General features: G+C 42.2%; 1 protein-coding gene across 1 annotated transcript in view; it reads right to left on the minus strand.

Annotated features, from left to right (window-relative positions):
* Positions 1 to 6,000, minus strand: part of LOC140732802 (uncharacterized) — a 237,808-nt gene extending 231,808 nt beyond the window's left edge. The window contains exon 1 of the mRNA XM_073055435.1: positions 5,923 to 6,000. The gene's annotated coding sequence lies outside the window, so the exon portion shown is untranslated. The remainder of the gene's footprint in view (positions 1 to 5,922) is intronic.

Raw genomic sequence — 6,000 nt, forward strand, 5'->3', positions numbered from 1 at the left:
TTGCTGTGTGCAAACATTTCTCCTCCTGTTATCCCTGTTCCTTTTGCCAATTATCTTAAAGTTCAGTTTTGTGTCTCACCTCATTGATTAAAGCACCCAATTTCTATTATTTAATTTGTCTCAGCTTTTTATAAGTTTGAAAACTTTCCACGAATCACTTTCTGAGCTCTAAAGAGAACATCTTCAATGTACCTTACAATGCCAAAGACTAGTCTATTAAATCTTTCTTCACCTTTTCTAGAGCTTCAAACTAGTCCTTATAGTTCAATGATGTATTCTGATGAATGATCTAGTTATAGACCAAACATGGGTTCTTCAGGTATGCTTTTTACCTTTACTCTTTTTAGTAGAGACTGTACTTGCAAAATCAGCTGTAAAACATTTTTGAACTTTCTGTAATGCGTCATTATAAATGTCAGACTTCATTTTACATATTTCTAGTTCTTAAAAGAAGCAATAGTAATAAAATTCGATTATATACATTGGGATCAATTTCCTGCCACTGTCTGTAAGGAGTTTGTGTGTTCTCCCTGTACCACATGGGTTTCCTCTGGGTGCTCCGGTTTCCTCCCACAGTCCAAAGACATAAGAGTTACTAGGTTGATAGGTCACAAGGTGTAATTGGGCAGCACAGACTTGTTGGGCTTCATCTCTAAATAAAAAATAAAAATAAATAATTTGTCCAGCAGCCTGGACAAATAAACTCTTGTATTTGCTGTAAAATTTTCTTGTGGACAAAGTTGGTGCCATTTAGCTCAAAATAGCAGGTACACATTTAAAACACAATCGACAATGAAGTGCTTGGGAAAATCCCTAGGACGCACAGACCCTACTGCTTAAATATGCTACAGAGAGTCAACCAGGCTCTCAGGCACAACTGCTCAGTGCTGACCAAGATCCAAATCAGAGTTTGGCTCCAAACCTTTTCAATCCATGCTCTCATTCAAATGCCTTTTAAATGTTGCTATTGATCCTGCCACAACCACTTCCTGTGGCAGCTTGTTACACATACGTATCACTCTCTGTGTAAAGAAAAGTTACTCCTTAAGTTCCTGCTCAATCTTTTCCCTCTCGCCTTAACCCATTCCTTCTAGTTCTTGATTTCCCTAACCCTGGGAGAGCATGCACTTTATCTATGCCCCTCATGATTTTGTAAGCCTTTGTAAGATCAACTTTCAGTCTCCTATGAAGTTTCAGAAGTCACAGCCTCTCCCTATAATTCAGTATCACAGGTCCTGGCAATATCCTTATAAATCTTTTCTGCTGTCTTTCCATTGTAAGCGTTCCTATAGCAGGATGATTAAAACTTTACTCCAAGTGTGGCCTCAGCAGCACCCTCTACAACCACACCATGACCTCCCAATTTTGATACTTGGTATCGTGTCTAATGAAAGCCAGAGTCCCAAAAGTTTTGTTCCCCACACTACCTGTGAATCAAATTTCAGGGAACAATATACTTGTATTTCAAGGTCTTCTGGTCTACAGCTGTCCCCTGGACCCTACTGCTCACTGTGGAAGTCCTACCTTGATTTAACTGTCCAGCTGCAACACCATGCACTTACCTGAATTAAACTCCGCTCGTCGTTCCTCAGCCCACTACACAGCTGTTTCAATTCGCCCTGTAATTTTTGAAAACTTTTTACTGCCCACTATACTATCTGCAAACTTACTAACCCCGTTTTGTATATTTTTATTGAAATCATTGCTATAGATGACAAATAACAATGGACCCAGCACTGTCCCCTGAGGCACACCACTTGTCATGATTTAACACTCTGAGAAAGAAACTTACACTGTCATCCTCTGTTTCCCAACGTCAAACCAACTGTTTACCCAATTAGCCAGCTGTCTCTGGGTTCCATACAATCCAAACTTCCAGAGCAGTCTAATATGTGGAGCCTTACCAAAATCCATACAAACACAAGTCTGTCCTCATCATTGCTCTTGGTCACATCAAAGGCAATCAAAAACTCAGCAATAGTTGGGTGAATACAGGGCCCTGGTGGAGGACTTTGTCAAATGGTGCAGGATGAATCAGCTGCAGCTTAACATTAATAAGACAAAGGATATGGTGATGGACTTTAGGAAGTCTGTATTGAACCCTGTTACTATTGATAGCGAGGACATGCTGAGGACCTTCAAGTACCTGAAGATACACCAGGATGACAGACTTGAGTGGAGCACCAACACAGAGGCTGTGTACAAGAGGGCCAGAGGTGCCTCTACTTCCTGAGGAGACTGAGGTCCTTTGGAGTATGCAGGCCTCTCCTTCACATGTTCTACCTGTCTGTTGTCACCAGTACAATCTTCTACGTGGCGATGTGCTGGGGCAATGGCATCAACACGGGTGATGCCAACAGGCTCTATAAACTGATTAGAAAGGCTAGCTCTGTTATAGGAGTCAAACTGGACACACTGGAGACTGTGGTATAACAGAGGACCCTACGGAAAATCCTGACAATTCCGAACAATGTTTCCCACCCTCTTCATGCCACCTTGGCTGAACAGAGGAACACTTTTAGTAATTGACTAAGACAACTGTGCTGCTCCAAAGAGCGCAATATGAGGTCATTCTTACCCTCGGCCATTAGGCTCTATAATGAGTCAACCTGCAACTAGGGAAGTGATGACCCCTTTCTGTTAGACAGTTTGCAGTAACTTATTTCTTAATTCTTTCTACTTCTCTTCTAATATCTATATCTGTGTAATTGTAATGCTACTCTGACACTGTAATTTCTTCTGGGTCAATAAAGTATCTATCTATCAAGTTTATAAGACATGATCTACATGTACAAAGCTGTGCTGACTACCTCTAATCAACCTGTCTTTCCAATGCACATATTTCTTATCCCTTACACTCCTCTCCAGTAACTTATCTACCACAAGTGTTAGACATACTGGCCTATAAATCCCAGGCTTCTTTTTACCACCCTTCTTAAATAAAGCCCTAGTGGTCATCACTCTGCAGTCTACCGACACCGCGCCTGAGGCTGTCAATAACATAAACATCTCGGCCAGGATGCTCACAGTTTTTCTCCAGTGTCCCACAGTGTTCTTGGATATACTTCGTCAGACCTACCTTCATGGATTTTAAGATGTCCAGCACTTCCTCTACTGTATACAGACTACCATAAAACCCACCTGTTTACTTTTCCTAGTTTCAAAGTCTTCATGTCTTTGCTTGTTGCCTTACAATATACAAACATATTAAATTTGGATTTCAAAAAACTGGCAATTTTGCTTTTTTGCCATATTCCTCTCTAATTCTTTTGTTACCATCTCATTTAACCTGCCTGGCCTAACTCCTTTCCTTCCTGCCATATTCACGCAAAGTTCCAATTACTCTCCCAGAGCAAACAATATCCCGCTTTGTTCTGGAGTACAAACCGACAGGTAATAGGTGAAACCAGATGAGGGGGAAGGTGGGTGGATGCGGCATGAGGGAATGAATTGCAAAGTTCAAAGCAATTTTAATATCAAAGTACATATATGTCACCATATACAACCCTGAGGTTCATTTCCTTGTGGGCATACTCAGTAGATCCAATAACCATGATAGAACCAATGGAAGACCACACCCAACAGGGCAGACCACCGGTGTGCAAAAGACAACTGTGCAAATACAAAAAATGAGAAATAACTATAAGTAAGTAAGCAATAAATATTGAGAACATGAGATGAAGAGTCCTTGAAAGTGAGTCCATAGGCTGTGGGAACAGTTCAACGATGGGATGGGTGAAGTTAAGTGAGGTTATCCCCTCTGGTTCAAGAGCCTGATGGTTGAGTGGTAACAACTGTTCCTGACCTGTTAGTGTGAGTCCTAAGGCTCCTGTACCTTCTTCATCCCTGATGGCAGCCCCAAGAAGAGAGCATGACCTGGGTAGTGGGGGTGCCGGATAATGAATGCTGTTTTTCTGTGACAACTCTCTGTGTAGATGTGCTCAATGGGGTGGGGAGGGCTTTACTCGTGATGGTGTTGATGGTGATAGGTGGAAGCCGTCGAAGGCTGAAGGAGGAGGAATTAGGAGAGGACAGTAGACCATTGAAGAAAGGGAAGGAGGGAGTAGCAGCAGCAGGAGGTGATAGCCAGGTGGGTAGAAGGAGTGAGGGGGGAATTTCGTTTGATATATCTTATTCATCCTTCAGGATGAATTATTATAGTTCCTTGATAAACCTATCGAAGAACAGAGAATAGTTTTCCATGCTTCTGATCTGTGATCCTGCAACACTAAACAGGACCTGAAATCAACTCTGCCCTTCGTTGTTAGCTTCATCATAAAAATTAACCTCCACAGCCCTCAGCATCCATGTTGTCATCATCAATCCAGGACATCCTAAGTGCAACATACCATTTGGGACTTAAATAAAATTGAGGAAACATCAACCCATGGCTTGCTGGCAGTATTTTCACCTATGAATTACGTGATAGTAGGCTCAAACCTTATACCGAGATTCAAGATTCAAAATTATTTGATGTAATTTCCGGTACACAAGTATAAAGAACGAAATTATTATTACTCCGGATCCAATGCAGCACAAAAAACACAATAACAAGATACACAATAAACATAAATACATAAAATTTGTACATATACAGTAGATTGATTGTAGGCCCATAAAGTGACGCTAGGCACAGGAGTGCAAGGTGACTCTGACAGGAACGATGAAGCAGTTCTTGTGCGGGGGCTGTGGTGGTGTGTGTTAGTGGGTGGAGATGTTTTCTGCTTGGGGATAGTGACTGTTTTTGAGTCTGGTGGTCCTGGCATGGATGCTATGTAACCTCCTCCCTGATGGGAGTGGGACAAGCAGTGTATGAGCAGGGTGGGTGCGATCCTTCATTATGTTGCTGGGATATACTGAATGTGTATGTATACATACATACAAGCTGCAGCTTTCGTACTAAGCACTAATACAGCATGCTAGGATGCTCTCCACTGCGCATCTAGAAGGACATGAGTATAAATATGTCAGAATGCTCTTTCTGGATTCAATTCAATATTCAAAACTATTGTCCTACAGATCTTGGTGAACAAACTCCTACTCCTCAGTCAATTCATCATTGTCCATCTGGGTGTTGGACTGCCTGAGTAACAGATCTCAGATAGTGAGGATACACTCCCTCACTGTTCCATCCTCCCCATCATCCTCAACACAGGTGCTCCCAAGGGCTGTGTGCTGAACCCCGAATAATCACATTGTCAAGTTGGCCGACGACATGACGGTGGTGGGACTCGTCACCAACAAGGATGAGATGGCCTACAGCAAGGTGGTGGAAGAGCTTAAGGCCTGGTGCCAGGCAGATAGCCTCTCTCTCAATGTCAGCAAGACAAAGGAGATGGTTATCGACTTCAGGAGAACTTGCACCACTCACACCACTCTTTATTTCGGCAGCACCGCTGTGGAAACTACAACCAGCTGCAAACTCCTGGGAGTTCAAATCTCGCACAGCCTCTCATGGTCCCAGAACACATCCCACACAACCAAGAAAGCTGCCCTGTGCCTGTGCCTGTGGCTCTACTGGATTATGCACGTCGATACTCACATCCGAATTAGAGGCCTAGTGATATAACATGGACTTTGCATGGTTAGTGGTCTCATTGTAGTAATGAATAGTCTCTCTGAATATTAATATCCTGTTTCTAAAGAAGACTGTGCTCATTCTCCCCATGTCAATGCCTATATACATTTCTCAGTTAATGCCACTAAAAGAGATTACTTGGTCAATAATTGATTGTAGCTCTTTGCCGTAAGCAAACCGATTCCCACTTTTGTCTGTGTGTGTAAAAAAGTGACTGGAAAGGCGCTTCATTGGCTGCAAAATGCTTTTAGATGTTGTGAGAATGTGGTATGTAGATAACAATACAAATTTCATCTCAAGATAAAATCCATTGTAGTAATTAGCATGGATAATACTGAACTTACTTGGAATTGTCTTCTTTCCCGAGTTAGCATTTTGATGTAATTCCAGAGCCTGTGCATTATCAAGCAGCCAGAGGGAGA

This window comes from Hemitrygon akajei, chromosome 9, assembly GCF_048418815.1.
Source record: "Hemitrygon akajei chromosome 9, sHemAka1.3, whole genome shotgun sequence".
NCBI lineage: Eukaryota > Metazoa > Chordata > Chondrichthyes > Myliobatiformes > Dasyatidae > Hemitrygon > Hemitrygon akajei.